General features: G+C 44.3%; 1 long non-coding RNA gene across 1 annotated transcript in view; it reads right to left on the bottom strand.

Annotated features, from left to right (window-relative positions):
- Positions 1-3,780: 3,780 nt before the first annotated feature.
- Positions 3,781-18,505, bottom strand: part of LOC137325313 (uncharacterized) — a 126,156-nt gene continuing 111,431 nt past the window's right edge. Inside the window, exons 3-4 of the long non-coding RNA XR_010963862.1 lie at positions 10,395-10,437; positions 3,781-4,433 (exon numbers count right to left, since the gene is read on the bottom strand). This is a non-coding gene — a long non-coding RNA (uncharacterized lncRNA). The remainder of the gene's footprint in view (positions 4,434-10,394; positions 10,438-18,505) is intronic.

Below are 18,505 nucleotides of genomic sequence, written 5' to 3'. Positions count from 1 at the left end.
GAAAGACGCCAAGCTGTGCGACGTCTTCAGCAACCCTGCAGACAGAGCGGCACGTCAATACACCTGGTCCAGACCAGACGGGTCCGTCCGTTCCAGGATAGACTTCCTGTTTGTGTCCCCGAAGCTCAAGGTCAGATCCACCAAGGTCACACCGGTGTTCTTCTCTGACCACTGCCTCCTCCTGGCCGACTGTCACCTACAGGACGATCAGAGAGTGGGCAGGGGGACATGGAAGCTGAACGTGAAACTGTTGACCCCGGGAAACATTGAGGAACTGACGAGGGATTACAAAGGTTGGAGAACCGTAAAGCCCCTCTTTGATTCCCCAGTGCACTGGTGGGAAGCCATCAAGGCGAACATCAAGAGGTTCTTCATCCTCAAAGGTGTTCAGAAGGCGAGAGAGAGGCAGAGGGAAACGTCCCGACTCCAGAAAAGCATGCAAAATCTTCTCCTGCTGCAGTCGATGGGGATCGATGTCGGGGAGGAACTCAGAGAGGTGAAGGACCAGCAAGCCTAGTTCTTTGCCTCCGAGGCCTCCAAGATCATCTTCCGGTCCAGAGTCCGCTCCGTGGAGCAGGACGAGACTTGCTCGCGCTTCTTCTTCCAAAAGGTGCACAGAGAGAGCTCTGTGATCAGCAGCCTGAAGGAAGAGAACGGCTCAGTAACGTCCTCGCAGCCCGACATACTGAGGATCTGCAAATCCTTTTATGCCGGACTGTACGACGTGAAGCCCACAGACAGCGCGGCCTCCCACTCCTTCTTGTCGTCTATCACGGAGGTTCGAGACGACAGCAAGCGGGAGAGTCTGGATCAACCGCTAACTCTGGATGAACTGACAAAGGCCGTCCGATCCTTCGAGAAGAGTAAGTCTCCCGGAAGCGACGGCTTACCGATGGAGTTGTACTCGGCTCTGTGGGACTGGATAGGCCCAGACCTGCTGGAAGTGTACGGGGGTATGCTTCTAGCAGGCAGCATGTCAGACTCCATGAGGAAAGGCATCATCACCCTCATCTACAAACAGAAGGGGGAGAGGGAAGAAATCAAAAATTGGCGACCCATCTCACTACTTAACGTGGACTACAAAATTCTGTCCAAGGTCATCGCCAATCGGGTCAAGTCAGCCCTGGAGGTGGTGATCCACCCCGATCAGACCTGCGCCGTACCCGGCAGGAAGATCTCTGATAGCCTGGCGCTACTCAGGGATACGATTGCCTACGTACAGGACAGGGGGGTGAACACCTGCCTGATCAGCCTGGACCAGGAGAAGGCCTTTGACAGAATATCCCACACGTACATGATGGACGTGCTCTCCAAAATGGGGTTTGGGGAGGGAATCCGCAATTGGATCCAACTGCTCTACACAAACATCAGTAGCGCAGTTTCAATCAACGGGTGGGAATCAGAAAGCTTTCCGATCAAATCTGGAGTCAGGCAGGGCTGTCCTCTCTCCTCCGTCTTGTTCGTGTGTTGCATCGAACCCTTTGCCGAGTCCATCAGGAGGGATGCGGGCATAAGAGGGGTGACGATCCCAGGCAGCGGAGGCACTCAGGTCAAGGCCTCCCTGTACATGGATGACGTCGCCGTCTTTTGCTCGGATCAGCTGTCGGTCCGCAGATTGATGAGCATCTGCGACCAGTTCGAACTGGCCTCGGGGGCCAGGGTAAATCGTAGCAAGAGCGAGGCCATGTTCTTTGGGAACTGGACCGACCGATCCTTTGTCCCCTTCACCGTCAGGTCGGATTACCTGAAGGTGCTGGGGATCTGGTTCGGGGGGGCCGGGGCGTGCACCAAAAACTGGGAGGAGCGTATCTCCAAGGTTAAGCAGAAACTGGGACTGTGGGATCAACGATCCCTCTCGATCGTGGGCAAGAACCTGGTCATCAGGTGCGAGGTGCTCTCGGTGTTGCTGTACGTGGCGCAGGTCTGGCCCATACCTCGCTCCTGCGCCGCGACAGTCACCCGAGCCATCTTCCACTTTGTCTGGAGATCAAAAATGGACCGTGTCCGCAGGGTCACGATGTACAAATCTCCAGAGATAGGGGGGAAAGGCGTGCCCAACGTGGCCCTCATCCTGATGGCCACCTTTGTGTGCGGCTGCATCAAGCTGTGCATAGACCCTCAGTACGCAAACACAAAGTGTCACTACGTGCTGAGGTTCTACCTGTCCCCGGTGTTGAGAAGGATGGGCCTGGCCACGCTGCCACGGAACGCTCCGTCCAGTTGGACCGTTCCGCCCCACCTGTCCTTCGTGGAAAGGTTTGTGCAGGAAAACACCTTTGACCACAAGGCGGTCAGCAAGTGGTCCGCACGTAACGTCCTCGAGACCCTGCGGGAAAAGGAGATGGTGGATCCTGTCGGTTGGTTCCCCGAGCAGACTGTCAATGTCATTTGGCAGAACGCCTCATCACCAGAGCTTGGCTGGTGGTGAGAAGGGCCCTTCCCGTCAGATCCTTCATGCACTCCCGGGCTCTCAGCGCCACCGCGCGCTGTCCCAGAGGAGGCTGCGGTGGAGACGAGACCGTCACCCATCTCCTTATGGAATGTGCCTTTGCAAAGAAGGTCTGGAGAGAGATGCAGTGGTATCTGTCCAGGTTCGTCCCGAGCAGTTCCGTAACACAGGTTTCTGTGCTCTACGGGCTGTTCCCGGGGACGCACACTGAGATGGACATCGGCTGTTGCTGGAAGACCATCAACTCGGTGAAAGACGCCCTTTGGTCTGCCCGAAACTTGCTGGTCTTCCAGCACAAGGAGCTGTCCTCGACCGAGTGTTGCAGACTGGCACATTCCAAGGTCCAGGACTACGTGCTGAGGGATGCACTGAGGATGGGTGCGGCCGCCGCAAAGGCCCTGTGGGGAAAGGCAACCGTTTAGAGCCTTCCCGCCATTGTAAACCGAGGGGCTGCAATCAGGGAAAAACCCCCTCGGGCAGAATGTAAAATTCAAATTGCTGTAATGTACCTGTAATGAATCTGAAATGGACCAGAAATGAATCTGTAAGCAATAATCTGTGTTGAGTATGATGCAATGAGACACCCTAGAGTGTCATGAACTGTAATTATGTCCAATGTGTTCATTGTACTGCACTTAACGTAACCTGCAAATTGTATAATCTGTATTGTGTACGTTTGGAAAGTGATATGACAACTGTTTTGTATGTACTGCTGCAAATTTTTATGAATAAAGTATATTTTTTGGAAAAAAAAATAATCCAAATTTTAATATTAACTAAGAAATGGCTGGACAACGGGCTCTGTGCTACCATTAAAAAAATTAAAAATAAAGGGGCGAATTTCCTCACCATTTTTGGTGCATTAGCTGTATTTTGTTTCAGCATGAAAATTGGATGGAAATTGTTTTGGCTCGTTTTGCACCATTAAAACGCTTCCCCCAATTTCCGTCGCCCTTTTTGAGCCTTCCTGTGATCTGCTGACCGTATCCCCACTGATCTCATTTTAATATATCAGAGTGAGGGCCAGTGGCAAAACAGCTGCAAGTTTCCTGGGTTTTCACTGCTAATGCATTCTGGGTAAATGAGAGTGAGATATGAGCAGTGAAGTTGGTTTGAGGTGGTAGAGCAAAATGGATGATAGTGAATCGACAGCTTGTTTTACATTCTGCCCGATTTTCTTTTCCATTCGCTATAGCCCATTTTGCACTTCTGCCCAAGAAGCATTTCACCTCCATGAGGTGCCGCAGCTGCAAGGATCACCTGATCAAGGCAAGAACCTGGCGACTTTAAACACTGAATTCTACAGCCGGGAAACGCTTTGTAAAAGCATTTTATTTTTGATTTTGGACTACAAATACCCGCACTTGCTTTTGACTGCTTTTGTCATGAAAGACAGCAGTATCATGTAGCTGCTTAGAGAGGGTGCAGAAAAGATTTACTATAATGGTGGCAGTGATGGGGGACTTCAGTTACGTGGATAGACTGGAGAAGCTCGGGTTGTTCTCCTTAGAGCAGAGAAAGTTAAGAGGAGATTTGATAGAAGTGTTCAAAATCATGAAGCGTTTAGATAAAGTAAATAAAGAGTAACTGTTCCCATTGGCAGAAGGGTCGAGAACCAGCGGACACAGATTTAAGGTGATCAGCAAAAGAACCAAAGGTGATATGAGGAAAAATGTTTTTACGCAGCCAGTAGTTATGATCAGGAATGCGCTGCCTGAAAGGGTGGTGGAAGCAGATTCAATCGTGGCTTTCAAAAAGGAATTGGATAAATACTTGAAGAGAAAAAATTTGCAGGGCTACAGGGAAAGAGCAGGGGAATGGGACTAACTGGATTGCTCTTACAGTGAGCTGGTGCGGGCTCGATGGGCCGAATGGCCTCCTTCTGTGCTGTAACCATTCTATGATTCTATAAACTCCTGGGTAGCTTGATCTTCAACATCCTCTTCACCATCATCATCTACTTCTTACTGTTGCCGTGATGGATCTGCAGCAAAGAATGACAAAAGCTAAGAATGAGCAAGCATTACCCCCTTGGGATTAAGGAGACAGAGAAGTGGTGGAAGGTTGTGGCTGTGTGGTGCTTCACAGGGATGCCAGGGAGACAGTGTAGGTGCTCAGTCAGCAACCTGGTGCCAGCAAGATGCCGTCGACCTCACCATCTCCCATGGCAAGAGCAAAGTGCCTCCCTACGAGCTCCATGACATTTTCCTCAAAGGGAATGAGATATTAAAGGTTGGGGAAGCCCCCTCTGGTGGCATGCCTCTGACGGGCACTGTGAGCCAAATTTCTTCCAAGAATATAGAGTAAATAATGGGAAGGCTGGCAGTTGAGGAGTGTGTGCCATGTGGCATTGGAGATCTGAACTAAGAGATGTGACGATATGAAGGTGTTAAAGTGGAAGAAGGATTTTTAGGTTTGTGCATGTAAATAATTGCTATGGGGAGCTGGGTAGCCATAGTGCAAGATTCTGAGTTACAGCCCCCCCTTAACAAGAAAGCTGTTAGTGGGAGGAAAGGTTTGTACCTCTTTGCTGAACAGAGTTTCAGATCTTGGCAGGAAGCAATGCCTACATCACCATGACTCCACTGATCAAAATTCTGTATCCTGGTGTTAAAGGATTTGCCACCCTCTCCTCCCCTACACCGAGGAATTTTCCACCTCCCTCCCCCACACTGAGAGGAATTTCTGGGTGGCGGGGGGTAGTTAAAGTTTAACCCACCTCAAACTACATCCCCTCTACAAACAGCATTTTTAGAGCCCGTTCATGAAGCAAGCTGAGATTCACCCCTCTGCAGCTCCACTGAGGAATTTCTGGGTATGGGTGAGGAAGATTTAGGCCCCCATACTCAGATGAAAATCTGGGCTATCCCTCCCTGCTGAAATAATTTTCCTGTCTTTGTTCCCTCACCCCCCTCTCTCCTACTTCTCTTCCAATCCCCTTCTCAATCCTCCTCCTTTCTTCTCCCTTCCTTCTTCTATCCCCTTCCCCCTCTCTCTCCCACCTCCCCTCCTCTGCCCACTACTCTATCCTCTCCTCAACCTCAGTATCCCCTACCTCTCCCCTTTCCCGTCTCATCCCACCTCTCTTCCCTCCATCCCCTTCTCCCTCTCTCTCCCATCTACCATCTTCTCCCTTGTGCCCCTTTCTCCACCTCTGTTCCCCCTCCCCACCTTTTTTCTCCTCTCTCTCCCTTCTATCCCTTTCCCTCTATGTTCCTATGCCCTCTTCCCCACCTCCTTCCACTCTAAAATTAATGAAACATTTTTAAATAAGAATCAGAATAGAATCAGCTGCCAATCTCGAGAAACAGTCAGGCCCCTTTAATTCACCTCAGGATATCTCTGAGGAATTGGTCACTAATGACATCAGGATATATTTAAACTTTGTCTCCTTAGAGGAACACAGCTCCACCCATAATACATTGAAAGTGTACTCCCATTCAAATTATCTTATCACTTTTTAGCACTAATTTTCCATATTGCTTAATTCAAATCATGGGATAATTCACATACATGCCAGCCTAGAAACCTAGCTTCAAAAAAGCTGACAGCCCCCAAAAAAGCTAATAACTCACAACTGTTCCTGCCATGTGAAATAAAGCAGTTACATGAGCTTTGTACTTACACAGTAGGTACGTACAACATTCCTTCTATGGCAGGCAAAAAAAACATAAGCACCTGAATGCCTGAAGGGACGTTCCAAATAAGGATGACACAAAATTAGTGACGGCTTTTGAGGGGTTCTGCTCCCCTGGGAAAAATCAGAATCTTTACATTAAAAATTATGCATCCCGGTTAAATTTAATCACTTCCATACTTCACAAATTTTAAAAGGACAAGGTTCACGTTCTGCCCTTCCTTGCTGCTTGCCCTTTCAATGCATTCCATCCATCTACTTGCCAAGCCTTCTTCCCCCTGCATTCAGCCCAATTTCTACCCTCCCCTTGCGTTCTCCTATGGCATTCATTCTCCTTTTCATTCTCTCTATTCTTGGCCTCTGCTTAAATTCTGTCTTCTCTTGCATTCTATCACCCCCTCGCATTCTCTTCACTCCCTGCTTCCACATGAGTCTGGTGGCTAATGACACTCTCTTCTTCACATACTTCCAGTAGTACTGTCCGCAATTGCTATCTCTGTACACTGGAAACAGGAACTCCGAGAGTACTATAGTATAAAGAAGGAGCAATCGGTGCCAGTAGTGCTGATGGGGCTCGTCCAGTGATTTGGTCTCGATAGGTGCAGGACTGTGGAGCCAGGAAAGGGTGAGTGTGGGATTTGTGTCAGCAAATGCTGTCGGTTAAACCAAATGGTTAGCATGTGCGAATTCAATTTTTTTTAGCATAAAACATCACTTTGAAATATCAGGAATAGACTGCAAAGCTCCTGATCTTATAAAACAGTGCATCCACCAACTTACCATGAACAATGTCATGCGAGAACCTTTAGTATATGAAATGATACGACACAAGAAATAGGAGCAGGAGTAGGCCATGCGGCCCCTCAAGCCTGCTCCGCCAGCAAATCATGCACCAGGACATTGCTGCAGGAGTTCTTCAGGGCAGTGTCCTAGGCCCAACCATCTTCAGCTGCTTCATCAATGACCTTCCCTCCATCGTAAGGTCAGAAATGGGGATATGCGCTGATGATTGCACAGTGTTCAGTTCCATTTGCAACCCCTCAGATAATGAAGCAGTCCATGCCCGCATGCAGCAAGACCTGGACAACATCCAGGCTTGGGCTCATAAGTGGCAAGTAACATTCGCGCCAGATAAGTGCCAGGCAATGACCATCTCCAACAAGAGAGAGTCTAACTATCTCCCCTTGACATTCAACGGCATTACCATCGCCGAATCCCCCACCATCAACATCCTTGGGGTCACCATTGACCAGAAACATAACTGGACCAGCCACATAAATACTGTGGCTACAACAGCAGGTCAGAGGCTGGGTATTCTGTGGCAAGTGACTCACCTCCTGACTCCCCAAAGCCTTTCTATCATCTACAAGGCACAAGTCAGGAGTGTGATGGAATACTCTCCACTGGCCTGGATGAGTGCAGCTCCAACAAGAAGCTCGACACCATTCAGGACAAGGCAGCCCACTTGATTGGCACCCCATCCACCACCCTAAACATTCACTCCCTTCACCACCGGCGCACCGTGGCTGCAGTGTGTACCATCCACAGGATGCACTGCAGCACCTCCCAAACCCACGACCTCTACCACCTTGAAGGACAAAGGCATCAGGCACATGGGAACTATACCACCTGCACGTTCCCCTCCAAGTCATACACCATCCCGACTTGGAAATATATCACCATTCCTTCATCGTTGCTGAGTCAAAATCCTGAAACTCCGTACCTAACAGCACTGTGGGAGAACCTTCACCACACGGATTGCAGCGGTTCAAGAAGGCGGCTCACCACCACCTTCTCAAGGGCAATTAGGGATGGGCAATAAATGCTGGCCTTGCCAATGATGTCCACATCCCATGAACGAATAAAAAAAAATCAGATCATGGCTGATCTTCTACCTTAACTCCACTTTCCTGCCCGATACCCATGTCCCTTGATTCCCTTAGAGTCCAAAAATCTATCTATCTCAGCCTTGAATATACTCAACGACTCAGCATCCACAGCCCTCCTCATCTCAGTCTTAAATGGCCGACCCCTTATCCTGCGACTATGCCCTCTAGTTCTAGACTCTCTAGCCAGGGGAAACAACCTCTCAGCCTCTACCCTGTCAAGCCCCCTCAAAATCTTATATGTTTTAATGAGATCCCCTCTCATTCTTCTAAACTCCAGAGAGTATAGGCCGATTCTACTCAACCTCTCCTCATAGAACAACCCTCTTATACCAGGAATGAATCTAGTGAACCTTTGTTGCACCATCTCTAAGGCAAGTATATCTTTCCTTTGATAAGGAGACCAAAACTGTACGCAGTACTCCAGGTGAGGTCTCACCAAAGCCCTGTACAATTGTAGTAAGACTTCCTTACTCTTGTACTCCAACCCCCTTGCAATAAAGGCCAACATGCCATTAGTCTTCTTAATTGCTTGCTGTACCTGCATGCTAACTTTTTGTGTTTCTTGTACCAGGACACCCAAGTCTCTCTGGACACCAACATTTAATAGTTTCTAACCATTTAAAAAATATTCTGTTTTTCTAACGGTTTAAAGGAAGAAATATAAGGGGGAATTTTAACAGGCAGAAGGTTTTGGGCATGGTGAGGGGAGGCAGGATGAGTGCCAAACTGCCCTACCTCTGTGTGAGACCCGGTCGATTTTAACTCGCGGGCATTTGCATCTGATTGGTGGGCTGCCCACCTGATTACATCAAGTACGGGCAGCCTGCCCACTTTCAGGACGAGATTTCTGGTGGGTCTCTAGAGGCCTATTGTAAGTGAGAATGCACCTCTTAAAGGCAGGTTCATAGAATCATAGAAATTTAAGGCACAGAAGGAGGCCATTCAGCCCACTGTGTCTGTGCCAGCCGAAAAAGAGCTACACAGCCTAATCCCACTTTCCAGCCCTTGGTTCCAGTGGGGTTCCACAGAGCTCAATACTAGGTCTCTTGCTTTTTGTGGTATATATCAATGATTTAGACTTAAATGTAGGGGGCATGATTAAGAAGTTTGCAGATGATACAAAAACTGGCCGTGTGGTTGATAGTAATGGACTGATCAGATGGGCAGAAAAGTGGCAAATGGAATTCAATCCAGAGAAATGTGAGGTAATGCATTTGGGGAGGGCAGCAAGGCAAGGGAATACACAATAAATGGGAGGATACTGAGAGGTGTAGAGGAACAGAGGGACCTTGGAGTGCATGCCCACAGATCCCTGAAGATAGCAGGACAGTAGATAAGGTGGTTAAGAAGGCATACGGGATACTTTCCTTCATTAGCCGAGGCACGGAGTATAAGAGCAGGGAGGTTTTGCTAGAACTGTATAAAACACCAGTTAGGTCACAGCTAGAGTACTGCATACAGTTCTGGTCACCACATTGCAGGAAAGATGTGATTGCACTAGAGAGGGTACAGAGGAAATTTACAAGGATGTTGCCAGGACTGGAGAATTTTAGCTATGAGGAAAGATTGGATAGGCTGTGGTTGTTTTCCTTGGAACAAAGGAGGCTGAGGGGAGATTTAATTGAGGTGTATAAAATTATGAGGGGCCTAGATAAAGTGGATAAGGGATACTGCTATTTCCCTTAGCAGAGAGGTCAATAACCAGGGGGCATAGATTTAAAGTAATTGGTAGAAGGATTAGAGGGGAGCTGAGGAGAATTTTTTTCACCCAGAGGGTGCTGGATCTCCGGAACTCACTGCCTGAAAGGGTGGTAGAGGCAGAAACCCTCATCGCATTTAAAAAGTACTTGGATATGCACTTGAAGTGCGATAACCTACAAGGTCACAGACCAAGAGCTGGAAAGTGAAATTAGGCTGGATAGCTCTTTTTCAGCTGGCACAGACACGATGGGCTGAATGACCTCCTTCTGTGCCATAAATTTCTATGATTCTATAAGTATTTTTTTCCTTTTACTGATTTACCTCCTTTGTGTTTTCAAATGATTCTCTTAATTTCCCCTCTTTTGTTTTGATTTCACCTTATGTGCTTTAATCCTTCATCTTGGGTGAACAGCAATTGCAAGAATCTCAGCTGTATAGCTCTTTTCACCCAGATGCATGATAGATATTGCTTGTCCTTGCAGTTCCAAATTGACAATGAGACAAAATCAGGTCTTCAGGGTTACAGCTAAAATGTCTAATATCAGTTGGGAAGTCTGTAAGCCTCATCATTATAGCCCTGTTAACACTTGAACTGAGAAGTTGGATCCATCTTAAAGTCAAATGATATACGACCTCTATTAACTGCTACAAATGGTATGAGTTTAAAATAGACCCACCCAAGAGTAGGTTTTGTGCTTGGATTGATCTGGATACTCACCAACAAAAACTGTAGATGGTCTCCAGCACCACATCATGCGTAACTGCGTGAACAAGGAAATTGGATAAATCCTACATCACAGATTTTAGTACTGGTTACAGTACTGGTTCTCAATTTGAATGTGGTTTTGTATAACTCTGATATTATTTGAATCATTTGATTAAATAGGTAAGAGGGAGTTACAATGACACATTCAGTAGAAAGGCTGTAGGAAATCTCAATGAGCGTATGAACTCTATCAAGTTATTAGTTTCCTCTAGATTTGACTATTCCAATGCTCTCCTCTCTGGCCTCCCACCTTGCACCCTCCATAAACTTGAGCTCATCCAAAACTCTGCTGCCTGTATCCTAACTCGCACCAAGTCCCGTTCACCCATCACCCCTGTGCTCGCTGGCCTACATTGGCTCCCGGTCCAACAACACCTTGATTTTAAAATTCTCATCCTTGCTTTCAAATCCCTCCATGGCCTCACCCCTCCCTAACCCTGTAATCTCCTCCAGCCCATCAACCCTCCGAGATCTCCGTGTCCCCAATTTTAATCGCTCCACCATTGGCGGCCGTGCTTTCGGCTGCCTAGGCCCTAAGCTCTGGCATTCCCTCCCAAAACCTCTCAGCCTCTCTTCTCCTCCTTTAAGAAGCTCCTTAAAACCTACCTCTTTGACCAAGCTTTTGGCCACCTTTCCTAATATCTCCTTATATGGCTCAGTGTCAAATTTAGTTTAAATATTGCTCCTGTGTAGTGCCTTGGGATGTTTTACTACATTAAAGGCGCTATATAAATTCAAGTTGTTATTGTTGTTGTATAAGGAACAAAGGGGATGAAATTTGACTTGGGCGGGGCCACAAAACGGGCTGAATCGCTTCAGATGTCCGTTATACACCCTGCCCCATATTTAGTTCCACTGACTTCAATGCAACTGAACATTCTGCGGGGAGTGTAACGGGCAACTGATTCGATTTTGCCTGTTTTGCGTCCCTGCTCAAGCCAAATTTCACTCCCACAAACTTAGAATAATTAAACTTGACAAATCCTGGTCCTTTAGTGGACATTGAAATTTCAATGGCATGTCATATATTTAAAATACAGATTATTTATATATTTAACAAACAGAAAGCAACTCAAAATACTGGGATGGACATAACACAGAAAGTTATTTGTCAGTAACTACACAATACATTGTGACAGGAGGATTTTCAATTGCCAGACTGAAACCATGATAGAGCTTCTTGTTGCATACTTGTATTGAGTGGAGTTCTGGAGAATATTGGTTCTGTCATTGTTGTATCAGAAGTGGTTTGCACAATTCACAGCAGTTATACTGTCAACAAACTTCAAATTTGCTCCTAATGGTTAAAAAGCATGGGGAGTACCATATGAGCAAGATGTAACGTGCAATAATATTGTTACATTGTGTCAATATATATCAATGTTAACAGACGCAATTGAATTCTGGGGCTGCTGGTAGTTCATTTTTCCTGTGTCAAATCTATTGTCTTAATCTTCCAGAGTTGTAATCCTTTCTATTAACATAAATATTAACATGCCTGCAAAGTATAGTGTAAACCAATATGGAGGCATTAGCTGGCAGCTGCAGTGCATGAGAGTTCCCCACAGACTTGCTGTAAAGCACTATGGAACAGAGGTCTGAGACAAATCAGGTCAGACTGCTTCAGTAAGAGTCTGAACTGAGTACAATGTTCTCTAGAAAGCCAGACCGTACTGGAAATGGGAAGCACTCTGGTTTGTAAAGGCTTGGAGAGAACATAACTGTCTATCACATCTACTTAAATGAACATCTAATAAATACAAATTGAAGGGCTATTCTTTCTATTCTAGTCCATTCCACACTTAAGCATGCCTTGCCTGACCTGGGAGTGATTGATGCTGACAATTAATGCCTGAAATGGAAAAGTATTTTATTTCCCAGAAAAACACCTTTCATCTTGTTGGCATATAATTTGCCACTTTAAAGAAAACCTAAGAATATATTTTTCCTTTTAGGCTTGTTTTTTAGTAGGTTAACGTGGCTTTTATTTGGACTGGAAGCAGTCTGTCAGAATGAAATGTTAGAAAACTAATGTAAGAATAAGCCATTTTCCCTTAGACACTGGCTTGGGTTCAAAGAATACAGCTGCATGAATATGAATAGGATTCTATCATTTTACTGCCTTTACATCAAATGTTATATTCCAACTTTCAGATCAAGCACTGAGAACCTGGCTATCCTCAGCTGTGTGCTTAGTGGATGGTGGTCCACAAAATTGCCCACAATTCACTACAAATTGATACTGTATTGGCAGTCTTACTCATAGTAGTCATTAGGAAAGCTGGTGTGGAAAACAGAAGAAATCACATTGGTGCAGTGTTAAGGGGGTGCTCTTCTGAGATCATGGTTTATGCATATGATTGGGCCTGACCAGGGTGCCTGAAATGGAAAAGAGTTATACTTCTCAGCACTAATGTTACGTGCCTTGGTGAATGTAAAAAATCATCAGTAAATACAAAATTAAGAAAACTAAAATCCTACTCTGTGTATTGTATAAAGAGAATACACTCTTGTTGAGCTGTAACAATTTATTTGAATTTGTGTGTTCATTAATTATGAGGTTGGTGACACTGCACACCCTGACATGTTCTTTTCTATTCGAATAGGTGAACAATGTGTATATTAGCATTAAAAATAGTATTTACATAGTTCTAAACCAAAACAAAAAATGTTTAACTCCAAATTTAGTTAACAAATATGTCCAAATTCTTACCTATTCTAATTACAGACAATATTTTACTGTATTATGTTTTTATGTATTTATTTTCTCTATAATAAAGGTTTATAAACATCAATTCAAACACTTATCATTAAGCCTTTAAGAGTTATACTAGTAATTTTGAAGAATTGATGTTTGCACATTCCCCTTTCCAAAGGAATACACTTTTTTTTAAAAAGAATTATTTGTAGCACTTACAGCTGAGTTCATTCATGGTAAATATTTTTGAGAGAGAGCTCTATTAAGTACACTGTATGGATCCCCATGATATTTTAATAACTTGAAGCAGTAACAGTTAACAAATTGTGTCAAATTCTGTGAAAGTTGGAAGCTTCTCAAAATTAAGAGAAATGTTCATGCACTGCAATTCTGTTTATTTAAGGTCTTTCAAAACAGGAAGTACCTCAAAACCATGGAAATTTGAGGTAAACAACTTTATAACAGAACTTTTGAATTAATATAGAAGCAGTATTTTTCAAACCCAGTCCCAGGAGCCATGCTGACCTACTTAGTAGGTAAATGCCAATGGAATTGCTGGCTTAGAATGTTCTAGGCAGGGGTTCAGATCGTGCCATAAACCACAAGCGTAACTTATATAAAGTCATCAAAAGTATTTTACAACCTTATAATATGAGCGTAAATTTTGCAAGGTGACACTTCTGGTGCAGAGCTATCTGTTCAGCTATCTCTGCTGCCTCCCCTCCTTCCTCTTGATCCCTTAGCCAACATTCCCTCAAATCTTTCTCCTATCCCAGTCCTGATCCCCATCTCTCTCCAGTTTCACCACCATATCCTCCCCTGCCCACTCCATGCACATTTTGTCCATGGGATGTGCCTCTTGCTCCCTTGACTCCATTCCCATTAAAGTCTTGATCACCACATTCTCTCTCCTGGCCCCCATGCTAGCTGACATTGTAAATGCCATTATCATACCCCTCCCCAAAAAGCTTAACCTTGACCCCTCTGTTCTTGCTAACTACTGGCCCTTCTCCAAACTTCCTTTCCTATCCAAGGTCCCTGAACATGTTGTACCTCCAATCCATTTTCCGCCCCTTCCACATCACCAAAACAGCCCTTACCAAAGTCACAGGTGGTCCTTGAGCTCGCTGCAATTTTTAATATAGCTACCCACGCTTTCCTCCTCCAACACCTTTCCTCCATTATCCAACTCAGTTTCCATTTTTTCTTACTTGATCATAGCCAGAGCATCTTCAGTAATGGCTTCTCTTCCTACCCCTACTCTGTCGTTTCTGAAGTGCCACAAGGATCCATCCTGTGCTCCCTTCTCTTATTCGTCCATATGCTGCCCCTCAGTGACATCATCCACAGACATCAGATCAGCTTCCACAAATATGCTGATGACACCCACATCTAACTCTCCATCATCTCTCTCAATCACTGCACAGTCTCTGTCCTGTCAGACTGTTTATCTGCTATCTAGTTCTGGATAAGCCTTAACATCCTCCAGCTAAATGCTGCAAGATTGAAGCCATTATATTGGGCCCCAGTAGTAGTCTTTAAAATGGGGACTGAATTATTTATGTGTGTCCTGGTCGAATTATTTCACACCCTCTAATACCACTTCAGCTGCAGACTTTACTTGGTCTTCACTCCCTTGTGTAACGCCAGAGGAGATCAACTAGTTTTAATTATAAATGCAGTGAAATAGATAAAGCATATTACTGTCCCAAGGCTAATCGCTGCATAGTTTCTGCTATAGTAAAATTTTTACTTTTATTATTTAAACTAATCAAATTACAAATCAGATGAACGAGTCATTAGCAACAGCAAAAAATAAAAAGAACCAAAATTGTCAGAAGTAAGATTTCTGCAAATCCTACAAACAGCAGCTATTAATTTGCTTCTGCCTTTTCTATGTCGTTTGGCAACCCTGGATTCCTCCATTCTACGAGAAAAAACAACAACCAGTGGAAATTATAGAAAATATGGCATCTTACGTCACTACATCATTACTGCTTTTGCACGCATCAGCACAAAAATGAGCAGGCGTTTCCCCTGGCCACCGGAATTTACGGCGGAAAATGGGGTGGTCGCTAAAGTGGGCAGAGATCTGGTGGACCGGATCTCCAACCCATTTCCAATCCAGGCTGATGGATGTACATCGGGAAAACAGATACTCCTAATTGGAAAATTTAGGCTTCACTATCTAGGCTCATACATGAGATTTGCTCTCTTGAATGCTGATGGCACTCATGGAACCTAAGACCAGCAAGAGTTTGTTTTCAGTTTTACATCAGTTTTGAGTTGTCATCTTTTTTAAAACTTATATATGCAAATAACGGATAGGAAAAGACCAACTGGTCCATCTAGCCTGTCCATTATAGTTGTGGTGCCTTATGCATCACAACATAGACACTCCCCACCAACCTGGAGCCATGTAATCTCCTGAGAGAGGTGAAAAAATTGATAAAACCCCAGGCCAATTTAGGGAAAAACATCTGGAAAATTCTTCTCTGACCTTTTAGGCATCGAAACTCGACCTTTTAGACGATCACAATGATTTATATTACAAGCTGTTTATCAGTTTTTCTGAGCTTTGTAGGTTGGTGTGTATGATTATTTTTCAAATAATACTTATATGTGGAAATTTAAAATAGAAGGCTTACTTTTTTCTAGTGGGCAAGGCTCATGATCTGCACCAGTGCTGCACATGATTTGGCTAGAGACCATTTATAGCCTATTTTACCTTCTCCTCCGCCTCTCTTTAGTAGGTGTGTACATGGGATGTTGTCAGAGCTACAATTCAGCATTGCTTCCTACTTATAAGGTCTATAGTTTTAATAAAACGATGGGCAAAATTTTCCGAGATCCACACCACTGCATGTTCTTAGGCACAATCCAGTCGGTGGCTTATCAGAAAATCATGACTGCATTGATGTTCTGATACATTGTCTGCTCTCTGTGAGGCTCCACCAGTGGTGTGAGGTATCAAAAAATGTTGCCCTAAATGTCAGCCCTACATTTTCTCCTCCTCATTTCATTTAGTGAGGTTCCTGGCTTTCAATGCCCAGGTTGGCAAATTTGAATTGAAAAGCACACTATGTGAGGATTACAGGCATAGACCCATGTTCCATCTCTCCGGTGCAGTGTGGAACATTCTTGAGACTAGCCCTCAAGGAAGATGCTGCTCTAGAATGCAGCCTCAACCACAAAATTAGTGAATGACCCTAATCCAATTACTGTACTCAAAAATGGCACGAAGGTGACTAGCTACTCCACTGCATACCAATTAAATATTTCAGTTAAATTACATTACTTAAATGGCATTACTTTATCTTTTACCTTTATGGAAATATTAACCTATGCCAACTAATCCTGAGAGAAAACTAAGTCCTGAACAGGTTATTCCCAAATCACTTAGTAATGATTGTTTTAGTGGTACACATGGCATAAATATATCAAAAGAACATTTCTAAATGGATTAAAAATAATAGACTGGCTTTGATGGTTTAGATTATCAAAACAAGAAAGAATTGTAAACACACGTTAAAAAACACAAACTATTCCTTGAAAAAAAGTTTTACTATTTCTAATTTATTTTAAAATGAGGCCAAAAAACTACCATTATCCTGAAAAATTAGTACCCAGACTTGTTTAGTGATTTGAATTAAAGGAAATAATTACTTATCTGCCACAATGTTAAGAAATTTATCAAACAAAAATATTGAAAAAGTAATACTTATTATTGCTTATAGTTAGCAAGATAGATTCTTGTGGCACAGTCTTAGATGATCACTGATTTAGGCAATTTGTTTTGAATTTGGAAATAGAATCATTATTTTAGGGTAATGTTAAATAATGATAGTGCTCCAGGATCTTCAATAGACAAAATTAAACCCACAATGTTTATGATCTGATAAACAACATACGGTCAGTGTTGCCATAGTGACAGCAATCCTCCAGAATTCATACTCATTTTAGTTTTGAGCCTTAGCCAAACCGTACAGAAAATTGTTTATGCAAAGAATTTTAACTTCTACGAGGTACCGTCTCATGCAGGAAATTCAATCCAAGAACACTAAAGAGAATAAAGAGACGAGCTTTAAATTAAGCTGTGCAGTCTTGACAAGTGAATGGTTTCGATTATAATGTGCTGGTTTTTACCCTGCTCTAACATTTTACAATTCTCTGCTCACTTTTTGTGATTGGTGCCAGTTTCTTTTTCTAAATTTCATCTCTCCTCTTATTCTCAGTCCAAACACAAACTCACCTCCTGCTTATTGCCTTCATAGCAGCTTCTAACAACATTCTGTTCTCACATGGTAGCAACTGCAGAACAAGGAACTCCTCTCATGTCTGCTTCCTCACTTCACACTCCAGCCACTTGCTTTCCATTCAACATCTCTGCATCCTGCTTGCATCTTGCTTTATCTCCTCTCAGCATCTGCTCAACAAGCAGCAGCCTCACACATCTGCAATCTCCTTTTAGTAGCCACTCACTAAACCTTGCCTTAAGTTCTCATGGGAATGGCACTGGCGCAATGATAGCCCTCAACATGTTGCCCTCTTGTAGGATGTCAGCACGTCTGCTTCCTCACCACCCCCTCAACCAATAACCACCATGGTGACAAGAAACCAGCTGAGCCAGACTGCCCCGACAGCAGCCGAAGTGCTGCAGTCTGCAGCCGGGCCCTCACAGGCTCAAGTTCCCAGAAATTGCCAGCCACAAGCATCTGAAGGGTCGCAATATGTGCAACAGCAGTCTTCCACCAGCTTTGCTGAAACCACTAGGGGAGCACCTTGTAGGAGTAGTAGATTTAGGAAACCTTCTTTTAACAAAAGGCACTGTGGGTTGACACTTGGGTGAAAGATGAATTCAAGGCAATTATTGTGTTTGGCATTAATTCATCACCTTTATCACATTTTGCACTTTGGTCTGCAGTGTGTTTTCATAGCAGCTTCCAAGTCTGCATTGTCAGAATGTCATTAAGTAGAAGTTAACTGAATGCTTTCAGTGTTCTTTAAGGCAGATTAAGGGAGTGGTGATGGGGGTAACAAGAGGGACTTTGTATAACTTTTCAGGGAGGGGAATGAGTAGGTCACCGGAAGCGCTGTTCTATCAACTAATCTCCGGTCTCTCTGGCTGTAATGAGTTTTGCTCGCCCTCCTTCCTCTGTTTCTCTCTCACCTTCATCCACGACTTCTGGAAAAGAGGATCATGTCTTATCAACCTGATAAGCTGAAGCTACTGAGGGAGCTCTTCGTAGCAAAGTGAGTAAACCTTTTATAAAAGGCACTATGGGTTGACACTTGGATGATTAAAGATTTGAAGCAACCGATTGTGTTTGGGTGCACATTAAAACTTCATCATTTTTGGCACTTT

Source organism: Heptranchias perlo, chromosome 9, assembly GCF_035084215.1.
Source record: "Heptranchias perlo isolate sHepPer1 chromosome 9, sHepPer1.hap1, whole genome shotgun sequence".
Classification (NCBI taxonomy): Eukaryota; Metazoa; Chordata; class Chondrichthyes; order Hexanchiformes; family Hexanchidae; genus Heptranchias; species Heptranchias perlo.
This window is presented reverse-complemented; position numbering and strand designations above follow the sequence as displayed.